The sequence below is a fragment of the Homalodisca vitripennis genome, chromosome 1 (genome assembly GCF_021130785.1).
Source record: "Homalodisca vitripennis isolate AUS2020 chromosome 1, UT_GWSS_2.1, whole genome shotgun sequence".
NCBI lineage: Eukaryota > Metazoa > Arthropoda > Insecta > Hemiptera > Cicadellidae > Homalodisca > Homalodisca vitripennis.
Window position 1 is genome coordinate 78,371,642 of NC_060207.1, and position 21,982 is coordinate 78,393,623.

General features: G+C 30.2%; 1 protein-coding gene across 3 annotated transcripts in view; it reads left to right on the forward strand.

The window, feature by feature from the left end:
• LOC124365332 (orexin receptor type 2-like) overlaps positions 1-21,982 on the forward strand; it is a 361,016-nt gene that overhangs the window by 274,891 nt on the left and 64,143 nt on the right. For 2 of the 3 annotated variants that reach the window (XM_046821307.1, XM_046821311.1), the window contains one exon: positions 6,180-6,227. The exons of the other annotated variant lie outside the window; for it this stretch is intronic. The gene's annotated coding sequence lies outside the window, so the exon portion shown is untranslated. The remainder of the gene's footprint in view (positions 1-6,179; positions 6,228-21,982) is intronic. 3 annotated transcript variants of the gene reach the window in all.

Consider the following 21,982-nt stretch of genomic DNA (forward strand, 5'->3'; position numbering starts at 1 on the left):
GTGTTAAAATGCATCTAGAAGAAAAAAAGTAAAAAAAATTGTTTAAAGTGAATTACTGACTATAGATGATTTAAGAAAAAAAAATTTCTGACATTGGTCATTGTTGCTTGTTATAAAAATAGAATACTAAACTCTTTGGAGGCATGTATAGTCTATCCTCGAGTGTGATATAATCTATTACATAAGACAGTAATAGACTACTGCTATCTGTAGATAGATAGGCGTGCTGTGTTGACAGTGAGGCTGGAGACATTTGAGTCAGAGTGAGCTTGCCGAGTCCTGCACAGTATTACAGTATTACAATAGTTACTCCATTGTTATCTTTGATGATTTAGTCTATTACTGTTATCATTATTGTTATTGTTGTATTATTATTTTTATTACTTGTTATATCTCTACTTGTTATTGTTATTGCACTATTGTTACTGGTACCACTTTCGTTATGTTTCACATTGTTTTAGTTTTATCTTGTTATATCTGTTTATTTCACTATGTCGTAGGCATGGTCAATTGCTGAAATTGATTTTTCATACTATACTTTTTTTATGAGAATGTATTACTGTTTATTACTAGTCATCTTAAGTATTGTAATTTTGCAAAATGGTTATACCGTGGGAATGTAAATAAATAAATAAGAAATTAAGGGATATAGGGATATAAGTCTTCTTTTTATACATTGTAAGAGTCGGTTAACCATGTCACTGTTCTGGTGAAATGCTATAAGGCTCTTGTAATTGTGAAATTAAACGTTGTTTATCAGCGTTTTCGGTCCATTAAACTTCTTTGTGGTTCGCCGCCATTTTTGTGAACGATCTTGTACTCACTGCTTTGTGTTGTCTACATTACACAATTACTTAGTGACCAACATCATACTTCTACTCGTACTTGTTACTATGCAAATAATGAATTGTATGAATGGAAGTAACATTGTTAGTATTTTTGTTCTGAAATACGTATCTAGTATTAGCAAGCAGCCTTGGGTGTTATTTCAGTTTGATTAAACATTTAGGTGGAAGTCTAAGGTATGCAAAAAGCTATAAATGGGTGTTCACATCACATAATAACGTATATTCATGTAAAATACGGTTTCGTATTTATATTTTAACTAAACGAATTTCTTACATTTTTGGAGTTATTTTATGTATCTAAAACTATTATTAAGACCCAACAACGCCGAGTCTTATTGAAGTCGTTTTAATAGTACGCTCGCCCGCCCGTCCGTATATGAGATGACTCTCAATAGAAAGATCTTGTAGATGTAAAACTTATTATATACCTTCCTTTTAGTAACTATCTCTAAGTTTCGTTACAAATATGTCCAATGTCGAAATATTCGTTATAAATTTAAAGTCTATAGGACATTTCGTATCCGAGATATCGTGCGGACAGACAAAAACACAGAAATAAATGGGATTTTTACATCACTTAAATAATGTAAGGGGTTCGCCAACGCTCAGCCAAAAATTGTAATCATATCTGGAACAAAAGGTGAGTAAAATATACAGTCTGTGGTTGTGCTAAAATAATTAACTGATGATGTAAGGTGTGTGTGTTGTGAATATGTCTCTAGGTTAGTTCCGTACAAGCGAAGGAGAATGTTGCCTTTGATGCTGGGGTGAGAGACCTTATCACCCACTTCACACATCGTCTCACACAAGTTTGACCTTAATTGGCTGCTTTGAGCACTTTCATAAGCACAGTTCTTGAAATAATTCTCGGTAAAATCCTACAAAATGTTTTGAAGTTTTTAAAGATTGCTTGTGTTGGGTCTATGGTTTAAGTTATTTTTATCTTTCTCTGTCTACTTTCCATCCCACAGCCGTTTAGGTTTTAGGTGGGTTTTTGCTCCCGCCATACTTGCCTCAACTCGATTCATTCCCATGCCTCACAGCTTATTCTAGGTCACTCGTTTCTTGTGACCATATTACTACAGGATTCCCAGTGAAAAGTGAATAGTATTTATTAAAATAAAACTAGCCTTGTTCTCTTTGCAAATTATACCCTATTTCATTTTCCGTGCCACGTTCACTCAAAAGTTTCTTCTTTTGTGTTGCCCCTAACTCACATTCTCATGAATTTCGGAATGATTTATTAATAAGTAACCTACGATGACTTAATACTTTCTTTTTTAATAATATGATCTCTCCTCTCTACTGCAACTCACGTATTTGTTGTGGTAAAAATAAAATTGTTCGTCCGGATTAGGGCAGAATTTTGGGCATTTTAAAATATGTTTTTCGTTTTGTCCAATTTTTGATATGTTGGTGTAAATTATACAATTGGAACTCCTTCTGGACACAAGCCACTGACAAACCACATATGAGAAATGAGCGTGACAATTCATATCTGTTTTTTTGTCTGTAGAAAAGTTTATATATTTTTTTACATGGAGATTCTACAGCAAGATACATAAAAAATAGAATCTAGGTATGTAAACAGTGCATCTTATTGTAACTCATTATATTTAAGATTCAGGATTTTAAAGTTTAGTTTATTACACGTTATAGTGCATAAGGTTGGAGTATTATACACCATGCGACGTGTAGCAGGCCCCACGGAGGTTGCATACAACGTTTTAAGTTTAAAACTCATTTCATGTCCTGGGGATAGATCGAAACATAGTAAATAAATATTTATATCCCTATCAGATAAATTTGAAATTGTATTAGCCTATTGTGTGCGTTAGGATAATTAATCTGTATGTGTTAATTTGCCACCTGTTAAAAATTTTGATATTATACTATTTTCTCATTGCCATTGCGGTTACTCATAGAACTAATATCGAAATAATCCCTAGAAAATTTTGGTTAGTAGATTTTAGTGGCGTTTATCCCAATTACAGTGTTGAATATGCCTTATTATATAATCTATTCTTTTCTGTGTAGAAATTGAAGTTCTATGCAAAATTTAGATTCTACAGATGAAATCTTTCTCGTGAATTCTTGCCACATTCACATTTTTGTTCAAAGATAGGTTTAGTTCCAATAAAAAAATATGTTATCTTTCACCAAATGATGACTGTATGTGTTAGGGTGATTATGATACATATGCTATTATGTCTCACGTTAAAATCTCATATGTTCATACTACATGTATAAACATGTTAATTTCGATATTTTATAGTTGCTATCATGGCTACCCATTAGACCAATGTACTTTTTAGAGAAGTGACTTAGAGAGCTTAATCTCCTCCAATTGCGTCCGATAGGAGCGATGGATTCATCAAAGTGCCCACACAGGGAAGTATCACGGGAATAGAGCGGAAGCAGCAAACGGGTAGTGCGGACTTCGTTAATAACAATAATTTACGTTTTGGAAAAACAAGTTGCTAAGTACTATTTTTTATACCTAATATAATTCTGTTGTAAATAATTAATACTAAGTGGATTGAGATTGTTGATTGTTATTCCATCTTCTATAACCAATACGAAATAATTGATTGTTTCCTAGATTTATACTTACTTTTTGAATCATGTAAATAAATTCAATAGGATAAACCTGTTGTATTTAATTTTCTAAAACCAGACAGGATCTGTACTGGCCTATAGACTGTCAGTGTGGAATGTCTCTGGAGTAAAGTTTACAGCCTACACTGCTGCACGTAGTAAACCTGTCAACTGCCTACTGTTACAGGCTTAACACTCTAGCTAATATGTTCTCTGTATTAACTGAGTAATTTACTAGAAACAATAACAAACCACTTCACTAACACCACAAGGTACTGAGGTAATAAATAGACAACAATCTATCTGCTTCATAAATATTGTAGAACTGAGATTAATCTATTTCTGTGCTCTTTTCCTAATTGAAAGCAAGTGAATACATACGACCTAAAATGGCACTGGAATAAGTAATTTATGCCAATTCTGGAGGGATATTACAATACTTAATCACTATTAGAAACAAAAGTCGTATGTTTACTTTTCTTCTATCCATCCATTAATATACATATCACCAAGGTAAGAGAACACCACACTACGTGTCGCTTAACAAACTTTGCTGAGGTCGCTTTCAAAATGTCAAATTTACGAGTACTCGTACAACTCATTAAGTCCTTAAGATATCTTACGGACAGATATACATAAAAATATTTTGGGTTTATAAAAACTAAGTCAGTTTTGCAATGCAAATTTAAAAAAGTAAAATATATTTTAAAATTTTACAAACATAAATAAATGTTTTAATGATTAATTTAATAACCTGACATGAACTAGAAGGATCCAATAATAGCTTACACAATAGTCTAAATCTCAGCCTATGTGTGTTAATTCTGCTTACAACCATTCCATTGTGTTATACAACAAAGAGACCCATTGTGTTTATCGTGCAATAAGTTATTCAATACATACATAATATTCTTTATGAAGTATATCGATTAAAATTAATTACTAAAATATATAATATTAATATATATTTATAATGATATTTAATAAACAGGTAGAAGTAAATAAGAATATGGCACCTCTTACCCTCTTTTAGAAACTTCGCAACCAATGAAACTTTGAAATCATTCGTAAATAAATTATGTAGTTTTATGGAATACATATTTATAATTATTATCATACGTAATAGGAATATTGTTACAATAATTAATTATGTCCATGCCCATGTTTAAAATATAAAACGTGTAAAGTTTTGATTAAAAAATATTATTCAAATTGAAGTTTTAGAGAAGAGTTTTACTTAGAGAGAAGAATTATTGTTTTGTTTTATTTTAGATTTATATTTGATGCTTTAGACAAATTTACGTTGTAAATGTAAATTTACAGATGCACGCTATGGATTGTTTACGTGCAGGATTAACGCCACCCGGCTCATATGTAGTTTCGTGTGATTGTGTTGGTAACAATAGCACTTCGTATTTTATGCCAGAAAATTATACTAAGGTATATATTATGTATTATATGAATTTTGAATGGATCCCCGTAGACATTAAAAAAAATAATAATACAATAACGTAATGTTATATAAACCGTTGTAAAAAAGTATTATGACATATTATGACAAAAAAGTTTTATCATAGGACAGTAACGCTTGGATGGAAAAATGATGGCTTTTCATAATTTTCGGTACATAACTTACGCCATGTGCTATACAGGGCTTTAGTAGGCTACATTTTACAAAATACGGCGCGTAACTCTTCACATCTCGCCATCTAACTTTAATACTTGATATTAATTCACCATTGTATCTGACTTAAAGCTTTTATTTCAAATTCTCTGTAAGCTCAAGAGAATTAACATTAGATTAAGTGCTGTTTTACTATCTATCCCCATTAATATAACGTTATTTTCTAATATCTCTTTCAATGTATGCGTTTGCCAACTTTGTAATATTATATACTTGATGCTATCAGAACTGTTAGTGGTTGCGCTATGTTTCGCTGGGGTTAAGGAATACTGCTTCGGGCCTTGCGTGATTGACGGCTCGCATGCCTCTTTGTGTGTTTATGGCAATAGTATGCGTGAGATGAGTGGGCGTTAAATTAAAATAAATCGTATTTTCCGTATTGTCTTACGATTCATTTGTTAGGTTTTTAGTTTGTAATTGTATTGTTGTATGGCAATAAATATGATTAATTAGTTACAGTTAGGTGTAAGAGAGGAATAACCAGTCCTAACTCTCCAACTGCACAGTCTTATGTTGTTTAAAACGAAGAAAATTTCCATTTAATTTTCTTTCGAGGTTTGAAATTATCCTTTTTATCACTATAATAATACTTTTCAATTTTACAGTTTTATTAGTGTAGTGACAGCATAAAAACTAAACAAATGATTCAACAGGAATAATTTTTTAGAATAACACAAGAAGAGACCTAAGGTAAGATCTAGAAATAAAGATGTATGTTTTTCATCTCCAGGAGATTATCCTATGAGACGATGTAGTCATCACAATACCCTACAAAGAAATAAATGTGTTGGTGTAATGAGTATTATTCCTCGCGTTTTCCCGGTGGTCTTTGGATAGGGGTTGAAGGCACATTATGTAAACGGAAAAAGTTCTCTGTACACTGTCACAAGTAATGTTATGTTCCAGCATATGTATTCCACTTTAAACGTGCTGGTCATGATAGGTACCATATTCTGCAATACAATTTGCAACATATTACTTTTCATTTACCTAATTACTGGATGGAAAGATACTGAGATTAAATGTAATACTTTCTTCTTGTGTTCCAGAGCGAGCTAACACGGAAGAGCGGAATTGAATGATCCTTAAATAAAAAGGTAACACGAAAAAGCTGAATGAAAAATGTAGTTAAGGTGAATTATACAATGTTTCAATTTGTTAAAAATTTAAAATGTCTAGTTACATCATATATTCATACACTATTTAAAAGCCTATACGCTCATTTGGAAATTATTTTAAGGTAGTAAAGTATTGTGTGTGAATAATAACATATATGCTGAATTAATATAATTTTAATATTTCAATAGTAATAATATATTACAAACAAGAGTGATTAACTTGAACAATACTGACAAAATGCAACAATCTCAAAAAGCGTATTTGCTTTAAGATTTTGGTACGAAGTCGACTAAAGCAGGTAGGCAAAGTTTTCATGATACTCCCTGAATATTTATTTGTAACCACAGTGGCAACTATTTATTACTCTACAATTACAAATCTCAACTAAAATAGATCGACGCATTAAGCAGTAATGAAATATTAATAAAAACCGTTTTATTACTGTATGAAGTAATAAACTGCATGCACAGGTACCTGCACCATATGAAGGTGTAAAATATGAAACAATATTTTGAGGAACAACGAATCCATAAACTAATTCTTTACGAGGAAACAGACAATATAATATGTGAGAAGCCCCTAAGTATGGACAGTGTGTACAGTGTCTGTTGCTATAAAGAGCGAATCCGTCTACTGTTATTGTGTTCGCTTTATTGCCTAACGTGACGGAACATGTCTTTATAGGATGATAGAGCCAAGCCGAACGCACTTCAGGTGACGTAATCGTTTAAGTTACTACCTTCAGACCTATATAGTACAATGCTTACAGTATCAAGATGGCTTCAGAAGACTTGCAATATCTGTGTTGCCTTATGGTTCATATAACATCATTCATCGCTCTAACAGATATTATAGTTTAATTATATTTACAAAACACATTTACACATCGATAAACATACTAGTTTTGAGTTTTATTTCATTAAAACACATGTAAACCTTACGTTAATTGCAATTAATTTATTACCCAGCATGTGTTATCAAGTAAATCTAAGCAAAATATCTCCAATATTAGAGTTTGGATGTCATAATGTTTACTTAAGCTCTCGAAAGGTATTTCCTAAAATTGTGTTGTTGTGGGTCTGTTCTTACGTGTGATAACTCTTGTTGGAAAGGGTTGAGCGACTTGAAACTTCGTATATAGGTTCTTCTAGGTTTATGTAAGAAACTCATTGATTTTGGGATGTAAAAGTAATAACTGAAAGTAAGAGATAAAGAATTTTTGTAAGTAAATTAAGTATACTGTGAAAAATAATCATGTGATATTTATTTGATGTTATCAACACATATGATATAATAATTTATTGGATTTATCGTTTTCATGAAAAGACCGGCTGATTGTTATACTGGAAATAACATTCAGATCGGTGGAGACTTTCGTTGCATTATGTCAAGTCATTCGATTCCGCTGTATCAGTTTATTTGACCATTAAAATATGTTATACAGGTACAGTCACATAATATTATGATGTTTGGCATGTACGGCATCTACTGGAAAAACTTAGTGAACAAAATACGTATATAATTTGTATATAAATATATATTTATTTATCTATTTATATAATAACGTGCCATGTAACATATTCATAAAATTGCACATGTTTCTGAACAATATAATAAAATATATGACAGTTTCTAAAAAAATATTTAAAATACGAATTCTTATCTGAACATCTGAAAAGCAAATGACTGTTATAAAATACGAGTCAAATATACGTTATAACTGTGACTATATATCTTTTTTTAAACTACAAAAGTTAAATATAACGATGATATATTTAAAATTATTAACGCGTTTTATATCACCACCATGGAAGGTAGAAACATAACACTTTGTTCCTTATTTTAAAAGTAAACTAGAACTATAGATGTTATAGATAGTAGGAGTCATCTAAAGCGGAAGGAAAGAGAAAATAAAAATCTCCTAAACAGTGAAGAGATACGCATTACATTTACAATAAATGTCACCAAAATATAATATTTTATCTCACTTCATTAAAATTTAAGAAGAATATAAGCCACAATTTTTATATATTTTGATGTTTCGTTCCATTAATTTATTAAATTACTTTGATGTTTATATTATTAAACTTTATAACGGTCCGGAACATAATCATCAATATTCAACAAAATCGTCAATTTTATTCTAACTAGAGCCAATATTGAATTATTAATGCAATACAGTGATACATATTTATTTACCCACATATAAATTCAGCTCGATCGCTATATTTTAATACAATGCGCATATTAGTTAAATGTGTTCGTTTTTATCGGTACCTATGCTGCATCAACTCGATTTTGCTATCTCAAATACAATTGACAGGTTCAAGACGTGCTTATTTAGTAAAATATATGATATTAGATAAGAAATATATGTTGAGTTAGCATTTCGTTTTCGAAAACCATATAAAGACAAAAATCTAATCAAGACCTAACCAAACCTGTACATCTAGAAACGCAAAATTCCTTAAGCAAAATATCTAAGCAGTTGAATCAGAGTATCGACAGGACATATGATATAAAATGAATTTTAAATGTTCTGAGATGTAATAGACACTCGTTTAAATTTATATATTTCAAAGGAATAACAATGTTTATTTCCAATACGTTTATAACTGAAACAAAGTTGCTCTCTTAATGATGCTTCAAAAATATTTCAATATAATCAAAATTGTTGATACACAGTTACATATTTACTTATTGTAATCACACACTTAAGAACTCAGTACACATTTTTATCTATTTAGAATATCTAACTGCTGAAAGTAAATTCACCCAAATCTATTTGTATTTTTATGATGTATGTAACGAAATTATGCTATTATTTTGCGGTAAACAGAATTTTTGTATCAGGTATTAGGACTGGACTGATTAGTGTATTCATGTTCATAAATTACAACCAGTTTTGGTATACATTTAATATTTACTTATAAATCTGTTTTAAGTGTGTTCACTTTCATTTAATGGTGGAGAAATGAGTTGTATGTTCCACCTCAGAAACAAGAACTTTTAAATTTTTATTTTAAACTTTCTCGCTTTTATATTAATATACATTACAGTAAACTAGGACTGGAATCATATTTCCTACTAAAAGTCAACACAGCGCTTGTTAGAATTTGGCGTTTTGTCACAAACACATCGCTCCAGACAAAGACAAAGGCAGCATCTGTGTTGAAAGGCGGAGCAATCGGTCGGAGCTCAGTTGATGAAACAGAAACATGATTGGGATGGGACATGACTTGTATTGTATACTTTTGGTGCAGAAGTAGAAGTGAAATGATATAACATTTCGCATGGAGAAGTGAATAGACTATTGCAGCTTTAGGAATCACCTTTAATTAATAGGTGGTCTCATGATTCATTACGCAGTCTCAATTAGTAAAGCCATTCATTCTGAGGAATTGGACGTTTATTAATACTTAAATCACTTAAAGAGCCATTGAATAAGGAAAATGGAATTTAATTATATTGTTTTATCCCTTTTATTTGCGTACCTGTATCTCCTCTCTATACGTTCACATTTCCAAGTTTATATAAATCTCTGTACTGTGAGGTAAATCACTGAATCAGTTAAAGTTTAGAAAACTCTGTAGAGAGAAGTTATAAACACCAAATCTGAAGGACCATACTCGATATTTTACTGCCATTATATTGTTACAGCAGATACACAAACTCGCTAATTTGGGAACCAGTGTTCACTCATTATGTCCGCATAAAAAGACAGCCGGATGTCATTTGCACTTGCCTTTAGTCCTTGTTTCATGCAAGCTTCGTAGAAATGAGGATCGTAAGGAAAACTCAACATGCTGAAGGTGACTGCCCTTCTAACTATCGCCATCTTTTCCCCTCTTTTTCTTTCAGAAAACTTTTCGCGTTGCCAATTTGATGTAACATTCACATTGCTGGTGGGATAAGGACGTGTTATTTTACATATGTGGTGTTCACTGCCCTAGTTTGGTGCGGTGTCATGGCTGGTACTTGCTAGAATCACATTGGATCCATGGTTACACGCTTATGTTTACACGCCATTTATTGTTTTTACTTGCGACTTTTTAGTTGTTATCCACGAGTTTAGTAAGATGACAGGCCTTTTTTAATTTGATAAAAAACAATATAATAATGAAATACTTTCCTGGTGCGTTTTTAAAACATGATGAAGTGGATTGGAGACTATCCTTTGTTTTTGTAAAATTAACGATGTCAATTCCTAAACTTCATATCAGATTGTATATATATATATATATATATATATATATATATATATATATATATATATAATACAGTTTAAATGATATTAAAGTAAAGCTACAGTAAGAAAATCAATTATAGCACATTTAAAGTAAATAAAAAAAATATAGAAAACATTCAGTGTATTTTATAGACAAGTCCAAGTGTTTTACTCCATTTGTTTGCTGCATCTTTAATTTATTCAAGTCTATTTTAATGAGTATCTTAAGCTTTATAAATTTCTTATCTTCAGCTCATTCACAGACTTTATAACAGAACACATATTAAAAAAAATATGAGCTTTGTCCCTAAAAATATGAACTTAAAAACTATTATATTTTTTAGTTTTTTCTATTTTCCTAGTTTTCTATAATTTTATAGTTATAGTAAGTTTTATAGTTAGGCCTGACTTTTCTACAAACGACAAGTAAAATATTGTAGGAAGTAACTTTAATTATCTATAGTACCATACCTATTGTAGCTATATCAATAAATGAAACTTTATTACTATTACGCACAGTATAGGAAATCGAATTGTTTCAATAATTAGCGCTGTACGCTCCTCATTGTTGAATGTGTACTCTGGTAACACCAGTGGATGTGAAGTTGTACACAAACACTGCCATTGTTTCCATATACTTGCCTAACATAATGCTTCCAAACTGTTAGGTACACACCGAAGTTGAAACTAGTCAAAGTATATCGTTTTTTTTTTATGTATGATGAAAACTAAATCACATACACGTAGCACACACATAGTATTAACAAAGTAATTACTTATTTTAGTTATTGCTTTGTTTTTGATGAATTGATAATACACATTATTTATTTATATTTTAAACTAATGTAACAGAATATATAGCAGTCGGTAGTCACTTTACATAGTATAGGCACACAGTCTGCTTTTTCCTAAAACCGACAGAGAATTTTATCCTGAGAAACAAATCCATCAATAGCTGGGATAGATTCGGTGGAAGATGAAATTAGAAGACATCAACAGGATTAAATTACATAATACAAATATTTTTCTATAGTTATACTTTTCATAGTATTAAACTTATTACATCAGCGTCACATAACAATTTACAGACAATGAAAGTGTGATATTTATTATCTGCTTTTTAATTTTGTGATGGAGATTTAACTATTACTTTAGGTGCATGACGGTTAGGTTTAAGGGTATTATTCTAAACAAAATAATACCTAGGAATAAACTTATCTTCAGCTTCATATTTTTAAATACGTCATTTTGTGTAATCATCTTTTAGATACTCTCCCATCACGATCTTCACAAAAATGGCATGGCTTATAACTTAAACTATCAGAGAATTAATTGGTTTATTAGTTTAAAATAAATTAAAGTTGAAAAAACCGTTTTATGATGTATCAATACAGTCTTTATAAATATTTATTTTAAGTTCCGAAAAAGACGTCACGTTTCCTAATAGTTGTGAGAGTGCCACAAAGCAAAAGTACATAAAAGACCAATACAGTATATTTAAAAGAAATGCGATTTGTAATATTTTTATCCTTAAATTTAACTGCATATTCTCAAACATAGATATTACTGTTAAGAAATGAGACAGATGATGAAAAGATTTACCCTGTCCTTGCCGTGCATTCGACTAAAATGAACCTCTCTGAAACAAACGTAGATACGTAATGCTCGGAGCAAATTGAAGTCCTAAGAACAGCTTGTTCCTGTTCCTTCTTTGAGATCATAATGTTAGTTTTTGTTTTATTTAATATCACTTTATAAAAGCTTTCCTAAGAAAATTCATGAAGTCATGTTGAAACTATATACACAAAGCTGTGAGTTTTAAGATAAAACACATTTATGTGGTCGGTGATATTCATTTAATGCTCTATTTTCTTTGTTTTGGTAAGAAGTTTTCTGGTTATAATTGTAATTTTGAAATCTAAAATTGTAAATTCTAATGTATATATTCTGTTTTACTAGCTAATACATTTAAGATTGTAATAAGTATGATCGTTTGTAATAGTATTTAATGAACACGGAAAATAAATTCATTTAAAATGAATTATTGATTGCAAGCAAAATATTAGAGCAGAATTAAATTAATGTAAATTAAACATAGTTATAATACGTATTATATTATAGTTATATTACTGTCTTTTAAGGTTAGCTTTATATATTACATTTAGGAAAAATACGTTAGAGTACGGCTTAAGAGAATGAAAAACTTGTTATAAAATTGTCACGGGATTGAATACCGAAACCGAGTATTGTTGGTTTATATTGAATCATAAAACGCCTTTGTGTTACATAAGTAATGAGTTGCATTTTAGTATTCTAAAATTGTGTTGGGGAGTCTTTAAGTGGGGGGTGTCGTTTGCACAAACCATTTATACAGTAGAGACGGTAACACATTTTGTACTTTTTTCTAAAGTGTCACAGGAATAAAACAACAGACACGGGGCATATATATTTCCTGATTTATATAAGTTAACAAATCAGGTGTATGACAATAACGAGTCAAGTTTAAAATTACTAATTCGTTTTGAATCTATTTCTCTGATGTCCTCGCCAACTTTCTTAGGTATTTTAGTGAGTATCAACGTAGTATAACTATATGACTCAAAGCTATTTAAATAATAATCTCTCAATCACCACTGCCAGGTTTAAAAATAATAATAATAAAGCCGTACGCCTAACTGTATATACAGTATAATCAAAATCCTGACCTAGTCAGATTACACCATTTTTATTAACAAAGAACAATCCGAACTAGCTATAGTTAATTAGTAGTTCCAGTAGTGTGGATCATGCGGTTGTTGGCGGGTAGTCTGTCTTAAACTTTTGTAGCGTGGTCTACAATTTACAAATCACCCACATCTCGTCGCTTATAATCTTGATTAATTACATTCATCAGTGACTTTAGCACATAAACAGTCTTACATCGTGTTATGTGGAAGAGTACTTGGCCTATGGTATGTCCAAAGTGCCGGTGTTACAAAACGAACAAATAGTATATTTTAAAAAAATTATTCTTGATCTTACCCTCCATTCAAATATTACAAAGAACTACATGTTTCTGTTAGTCTGTATGTACACAACAATTCGAGGAACACACAATTTTTATGTTCACAAATATTTTGTATGTCTTTTATAATGAACAAAAACAAGTGTTCCTTTTTAAATTTTTACCTGCCGTTGTTTAAGGAGTTTGCAGAAAACTATTTATCTATTTGCAGAAAACTATCTTCTATTTACTAGGCTATAGTTATAATGATAATAATTGTTTGAAGACAGTAGCGTTTGCTTAGATCCTAGAGATATAACTGATATGCACTCAAATGTCCTGTAGCAGTTTGAAGCGTCCAATGATACTGTAAAGTGTGTAGCAAATTAATAGCTTACATCCACTTTCAAATTTTCTAATGAGTAATACAATTAGAAACTATTAGACTATGACCGTTTAATGATTTTATAGTTCATTATTTATTCCTTCTTCAATATCAAACAAATTTTACATCATTCTTTTTCGTTTCTATTACAAAATAAACAGACAGGTTACTAGTTCAACACTAACTGATGGATAGAAAGAATCAGACGAATTTTAGATTTAAATTAACAGGCTATGAAATAAATAATATGGCAGAGTATGTTTTAATCCATGAAGACTCTTTTCCAAAACTATTGACCACGTAAAAATTCACAAAATATCCTAAGTCTCTGTTTATTGAGTTTGTATGACTGATCCCAAATCACATTTCAACTGATGTAAAATATAGTGAATTTACAGCATGTTTAAATATTTAGTCAGTGTAGTTTACAATCTTCACACCTACTATTCTTATGACAAGATTATCAAAATAATATCGTCACGTTTTGACGAAATCGAAAAGGTTGTTGTAAAACTAATTTGAACAAATATTCAGATTTTTAACAGCTGGTTCACACAATTTTTTAATATTTTTCCGCAGGTTTTAAGGAAAATAAATAAATAAAAATTCTAAACTCGATAAAAAAACCAAAGGGAGAGAATCTCCTTTATTTAGTAATATACTACACGCTGTGTACAAATAGTTTCTTTTTCAATACAGATTTCCAGAAGTACATCTCGTTATTATTTGGTAAACAATTAGATAATTAGACAACTAAAAACAAATTATGCATCATTAAAGCTATGAATAGATATTTGCCAATTAAAAATTATTAAAATAATTATGTAGGCCTTCACTCAAAAATTCAAAGAAACTCTAGAGGCTCTAACTCAATATTTATACGTTACCATAAGGATTGCCAATGGCCCTCACTCCATTGTTTATTGTTACCATGAGGATCGTCCTGCCTTGTTGTTTATCGTCCTCAGTTGTTTATTGTTGCCATAGTGATCGCCCGTAGCTTTCACCCCATTGTTCATTGTTACCATGAGAATCGTCAGTGGCTGTCATTCTTGGTTATCTGACGTCATATATAATTCCAATCGGTCTAACTCTCTCCAATTAAGACAACTCTGGTTCTAATACTGTTATTATGAGATATTAAAAAAGTGTTCGTACAGAAGTATTTGTATCAATGGATACTTTTTTCAATATTTGTAAAATTTTAAAATGTCTCAGAGTTTAAATTCTTTCTACAAATGAATTTTTGTCTTCCATTTCATGACAAATTATCTACACTTAAAGCTAAAACCAAGAATGTTAAACCACTGTTAGGGATTTACTTCAGAAATTTATAACAGAAAGTGGCAAGAAAATATGCAAATTAAGGTGAAACTTGTATTAGACGATGTATGAAGTAAATAAGGTGTCGTCAACCCTGGATTCAAAGGTAATATTCTCTTTAGTTGGCGACTTTGTAATCAAGGGACGTATTCAAGGAACATTCTATATATTGACGTAAACAACCTACAACATGTTCATCAGTAATTGTTGATGTTCCTCAACTAGCTCTCATAGGGAAAATAAATGTTTTGTTTGCCTTCATCTTAACACTTAGGAATAAGAAAGTATAAATAAACTTTTTCTCTCGTATTTATGTGGTAACCATTAAAAGTTGCTTGAACGTGATGTACGTAAGGAATTGTATAGACCTATCATATTTATCATTTAGGATTCGAAAAACATTTACAAACGTTACTTTGGAAAAATAAATTAGTTTTTGTAAATGTTAACTGTTAGTAACCTAATATTTTTAGCTTCTTATACGAGACATAATATTTTTCTCATAAATATGTAGTAAGTAAATAGCTAATTAACTTGTTTAATGTTTAAAACAGTTAAGGAATTCTATTTTTAATTCATTCTTGTTAGTTTTTATATGAATATGGAAACAACACAAATTATTTTACACTTATTTATAGTTAGCCAATATTTGTATATAAACTTGAAAAACATTTTCAAATTTTGGTAATATTCGCACTACAAATTCTAGTGTTGGTTTGCGGAATATCAATTGGTTTCAGGAATAGACATGTTGGAATGCTTACAGAAGAGGGTAAGGGGAAGGGTCTAATAGTTTAAGATTGAGTTTCCCAAGGCCATGTTTAATCCCGTACGATTGCCTAGCACAGGATCGAATTGTCTCCGCTTACAATGCCTTTCTGCTAAAGACGGCTTTTACATAGGATTACTAAAAGGGTTGCCGGGAAAGAAACATGTTCATAAGTCTCGTATTACTCTTTACAGTTTTATCTTTATTTGAATTATGTTTGAATTTATGTTCTCAATTGAGGTTATTGTAAATAATGGCCACCAATCCCTATGAGAACTAAAATATCTCTTTCTGTCCAGTAGGAAGAAACGTTGGTTTCATGTGCCCACTATATCCAAATATCAAATTAAATATATATGTATACCTGAAATTGGTTTGAAGGTGAAGTATTACAACGTTTATAGTATAACGACGTACTGTTAGTCGAGATGTTAATGTAACAATTCATAAACTTAGAATATCTCCCACAGAGAAACCCTACTAGATTTATGTATTAAAAAGTACACATTAAATTGTACAATGATAATTATCTTATAAATGCATATACACCTATACTTGATCTATAATGTTGAATGGATATGTGATAATTTTAGACTACAAACATAGGTGAAGTAATAAGATGTGATATAAGACATATTATTGAAATTATACATTGATATTTTTGTGGCTATATTTTTCCTGAACTTCTGAAATTTTCTAAATATGCCAATTCAAAAGTGTAAAGGACATTACAGACATTGTGGTTTTAGGGAAATTAAAATACACAAATAGTATCGAACTCTTCTATAAACTGTACTCTTAGAGCCGTAGATGAGTTTCAAAAAATGTATATATTGTTTTTAATATTTTTAACGTTCAAAGGATATAAATCTTAATTATGCCTAGTTTGATTACAAAGGCTAAATATTTTACAGATATATGTATTTATTTTATGCTATTATAAACTTCTTAATACCTGTACTGTCATCAATTAGACATTTTATGAGCTATTAAATAATCGTATGAACACCTGTAAACAACTTTTAAATTATTACAAGGCTCTACTTTTATTTTTCTCTTCTATGCCTAATATTTGAGTAATAACTAAACATACGCTTCCCTAAATCTGATATTTCTTTACAAGCTTTAGTTTGAATCGATTAGAAATGAAACTAAAGCACAAGTGGAAGTTATTGTGTTTAATTTTATTGTTACTATATTGTAGCATATTTGTCAATTAATGTACGATACTTTAAATGATAAACCGTACAGATGGTAAGGCGTTTTCAACCGTTCATTTTTCAAAATATCATTTAAATTATGAAAAACATACATATATGAGAAACAAAATGTTATCAAAAACCACATACAATTTTAAATATTTTTTTACATTTACACATTTATATGTTTTATATGACATCAGTTGGGTGTTCGTTGAAGTTTTAAATACAGAATAGTTTTATTTCAAATACTTCACTGACAGCAATAACCAAATATTGATCTACGATTGGTCATATTTACAACCTCTCGAAATCTTAAGAGGTATAAATAAAATAGTGATGACTCATAGCTTTGAAATCTACGTTTAAATCTAAATTTTATTTCCTTAAATATGAATTTTGCAAAGAATTACTTGTTTCTGTGCAAGAAATTAATACTTCTAAAGGGTTTGAAATTACGTATATAAGATGCTATGACTTGACAATAGGAGACAAATGTTTGTATAAATGCTTAATTTTTATTTGATGTACGAGAAATCTGACGCTTTTCAGCATCAGAAATAGATATGTAAAAGTCATGTCACAAAACTGTACTTTCCACGTACAAAGTTGTCAAACGTGGTTAAATCCTACCAATATCAAACGCGTGGTTTAGTTGAGTCACGTTCATTCCAATATAGAAACTTTATTGTTACTGGCAGACACTGTTGTTTTGTAGTTTTGGATTCGATTACAGCTGTGTTTTTAATAAAGTACTTAACAAAGGAAATCAAATATGTACATTGAATTTTGGCAACGCGTTCTCCAACTAAAATATGTGTATGACTGTTATGATCTATTTTGTGGTTCTCGTTTGAATAACAGTGTACTCGTTTGTTTAAGTTTGTGCTATTGCTTAGTTACATTAAGAAAACTTAACTGCTCTAGATATTAAAACCGGCATAAATGGGTTATTTACCTATAAATATCAGTAATGCAAATTATGCCAAAGTTACTTTCATTTTTAATATATCAAATTGTATAATAAAATGTATAATAATAATAATAATATAATAATAATGTATTTCTGGAACTATGCATTCAAGTCGGAAATAGAAGAAAGTAGTTTCAAAACTGCCTAACAAAACAAAGAGGGTTTCTTCTTATATATTAATCTAAATTTACGTCTGTATTTCAATAAGAACCATGTTTTCTGACTCGTATCTAGGAATGCGTTAAGCATAAGCAAGTCATCACGCACATTTTGATAATGTAAATGAACTTAGATTGTTTAAAAATTAACTTAAGACTTTTGAATAATTTCAGTTAACCAGTATCTTCACTCGGTACAACGAGTAGTAACGGTACCGAATTACCACTTGGAGTATAGGTATAGTTTACTGCGGAGGGTGACTTTCATGTGTTTTGGATACCCATACTGTAATTCCAGAAACAATCCTACGGTCTGTTTAGGCCTAAACCCAATGTTATGATTTCCCATTGTCCTTCGTAAAACGTGTTTATAAAGCAATATTAAGTTTAAGTTTATTTCCAAACAATTCGTATCAAAGAAACATGTCCACTAGTAATTTTTTATTGTTTTAAATAAATAAAAATTAAAAAAAATATATTTATAACTTGAATATATATATTGAAATAATGAAATAACCGGACTAACTAATCACATACTCAAATAACATATAACCTAAAAAACATAGCTTATAGATAAGCATAACTTAGCTAATTTATTAAGCAAACCCTTGTTAAAGTGAAACTAAATAAAACAAAACGAATTTACATTATGATATAAAGATGTAGCTGGATTAAACTGTTTCCAATACTTCAACTTACATCGAACATTACATTTATTACAAAGAACTTCTTTTTTCTCGAATGAATGGCAAGAAGACAGAGTAAATATTTTCATTTCTTTACAGGAACATCTTTTCGTTTGTAAACACTTCAGGTCATAGTGGAACTGAAATATTAGTTCATAATTGGCACCTATTGAAAATTCATCAAATTATATAGATTCCACAAACATCATCTGATGTTCGATACTTTTTCGATTCCTTCTAACTGCAGTTTTCGTACAATACAAATTTAGTTATTAAGGTATGACAACTGGACCACAAACTTTTTAAATATAAATATACAACTTTTAAGATGTTAAATAAAAATATAAATATGTGGCAATGTAAATAAAAAACCCGAGCTTCAAATGATTTTGAAACCCGGCAAAGCAGCGAGTTGCTCTTATTTTAGGCTCGCAAGGTATGAGTACACTCCTGGTTCCATTGCAATATATTTCCGACAACCTGGTTAAGTTTAGCTTGTTGATACGTCCGGCCTGGGCAGTTAATTTACTTCTTGTTTAAGGTATTTCCGGTGCCATAGTTAATTGTGTTGAAGACCAGATTAGGAGAATATATACATGCGTAGACCTGGGACCATACTTTGGTTAAGAAATATTGACTTACTATTTGTAATTTACTTCCGATCTAAGATTTCTTTGGGATTTCTTTGTCGCGTTCAAGGAAATTTAGGCTGGATGAGAAAACTACTACTCTAAAAAAACGAAGGTGAGTGTCTTTAAATCTATAATGAAAGTTAGATGGTACATTTTTCTTTCACGTCTGCATGATACTACTCAACAAACACTGCATACTAAGTATTTGAGAACATTTACATTACAAGTATATATCTTTATAAAAGTTCAAATATTCTTATTTAGATAAACTCTGTGTGTGGTTTGTATTAAAATCGATAAAGAAATATTTCCTGAGAAATAAATCTATTGCCAGCCACATTAGTTTTTATGGAAGTCGAAATAAGTGGGTTTCAAAAAGGTTGCAAACATCAAATGATGTGATGTATACCAAAATCATCATAATCAGGTAATCTATTTAAATTTCTTCATTAATGATGCTTGACGGTTGTAAGAGATAAAAATCAATAGAACATGTACTTTAAAGTGTTTGTCAAAGCCTGTATGATTTAAAAACCAATTTTCTACGCAGGTAATTGTGGGATATGACTTGAGTTTTCAAATTATAACAAAAAGATATAATAAGTTTTGTCAAACACAATAAAACATGATAACTGCCCAACAATGATGTAAACCTAAGATAAGCATCACCACAATACCAAAGTGTTGCAAATGTGATTTGATTCTATGTTAAAATAAAATTACCTGCTTATTAGTTAAATGATTTTAAAAGCGATGTTACTAACGCTTTTATTATTTTTATCACGCTAAGGATTAAAAGTTATATTTGATTAAAATTTGTATTGCTGCTAATTTAACATTGTTTGAGTTCTTTTTTACTGTTTTAGATCTAGAGTTTTAAGCGTGCATAATAGACAAGTCAATGAAAGAAAGTCAACAATGCTCTTCCTTTCCCGAGTACAAACTTCTTTTTCAATAGACTTTAAATTACCCCTTTCAACAACTTTGTCACTTTGTCTTAGTCTGTCGCAACCCATTGTCACCGTGTACTGTCTCGTTACCTGGTGTATCTAACAGGGGCTGTTTTGGTTTTGTTCGCCTAAACTCATTGTTAAGATAATTTGCTCTTAGAAAGTTTAAGTGGTGGAAGGAAGTTGCTGAGAACTGGATAAGTGTACTTTGTATCCATATGAATGAAGATATTGTATCCAATCACTTCTTTGAAACATCTTGAACCATTCAAATAAAGATAGATATTTTTTTCTTTTGTGGAAAATTTCAAATAAATTATTTCTATCGCCACCAAATACATGTTACAATACTAGAAATGTATAATACTATTTTGGGACATTTTGAAATGTTTTAATAATTTACACAGATTGTACATTGTAATCTGTTTTCTTTTTCATAACTATGTGTATGTTCATATTATCAAAGAATTGTATTTAATTTTATACGTGATATTTAAATATCTTTATAGCATTTAGTTTTTTTAAACAGTTTAATTTCATATTTTTTTGTTTAGCGTAAGCAAAGCCTATCATTCATAAGGCTGAAAAAATTTAATTTATATCTTTTCGGACAAAATCTTGAAAACTCACATTTGTCTATGTAAACATGATGGTTCACGCAAAGTTCAAATTGTTTAGATACAATCGTTCTCGAACAATTTTGCCATATGATAAATTTAAGTTTTTTTTTAGTAAAGTAGATTTTAATACAGTGTTGGAATAAAAGTTGCGATAGCTAGCGAGAGTACTACAATGTTCGAATGTGCTAAAGTCAAATATCACCAACTTTTGACATTGGTTCCAGTATATTCTATTTTATTTTTACTCTACTAATAAAAGTCTTACTTGTTGAAACCTCATAAACAATCATCAAGCTCGGTTTCCTCATGTATAGATGATGATTCATGCAAATTTCATGTCACGCACTATTAATTTGGCACCGATTTCATTATATTTAAAAATATATAAATCCTTAAAGCTAGACTTTGACATTTATTGTAAATAACAAATTGATTGATGACTTTATAACTAAAGTACCTACTAGTATTTTCCAAACAAGTATGAAAATATGTTTGATCTAATACAAGGTAGTAGTACACCACACCACGTATCGTAACAGGCTTCGCTGAGGTTGCTTGCAAATTTTCAAATATATAGCTCATTTCTTTCTCGAGATGTCCTGCGGAGAGATAGACACTAACTAGCAATCTTACAAAAAGAAATTGAAAAATGACGCTTGGCAGAACTAATTCTTGTAGAAATTAAGTTTCATGCAAAATCAGAAATCTACATGTAAAATCTTTCTTAATACATCTTACTACATGATATATTGAAATCTTTTCAAGAGAAGGGGTTATTATATAAATGTTTCAATAATAAGAGTCTACACAAGAAGTATTTTTTAAAT